The sequence below is a fragment of the Benincasa hispida genome, chromosome 9 (assembly GCF_009727055.1).
Source record: "Benincasa hispida cultivar B227 chromosome 9, ASM972705v1, whole genome shotgun sequence".
Lineage (NCBI taxonomy): Eukaryota > Viridiplantae > Streptophyta > Magnoliopsida > Cucurbitales > Cucurbitaceae > Benincasa > Benincasa hispida.
In genome coordinates, this window is record NC_052357.1 from 56,539,191 (window position 1) to 56,539,592 (window position 402).

The window sequence follows — 402 nt, forward strand, 5'->3', positions numbered from 1 at the left end:
GAAGCATGTAGGCTAGTTAGGGCACGGTCTTTCCAGCCTCAACTACGAATTAGGACGCTTGATTTGGTTTGGATTAGTTGATTTTCGGCCTTTATTTGAGATTCATTAGTTCTTATCAAATTAAGTAGCTATGCATGCATAATTCGAAGACATGATCCTTTGGTGGAAAATTACATTGAATCTGTCTCTTATACACATCTAGATGTGTATAAGAGACAGGCCCTAGATAGATATAACTATGCTGTCTCTTCTAGGAGATTAGTTCCCGAGAGAGCCCTGAGCCTAGAGGCTAACTATTACCCTCACATTACTGAGCAGATCCATGAGCGAGAGTGGGAATCTTTAGCCGGCCGTCCTGGCGAGGTAGTTGTACCTGTAGTCAGGGAGTTTTACGCCAACATG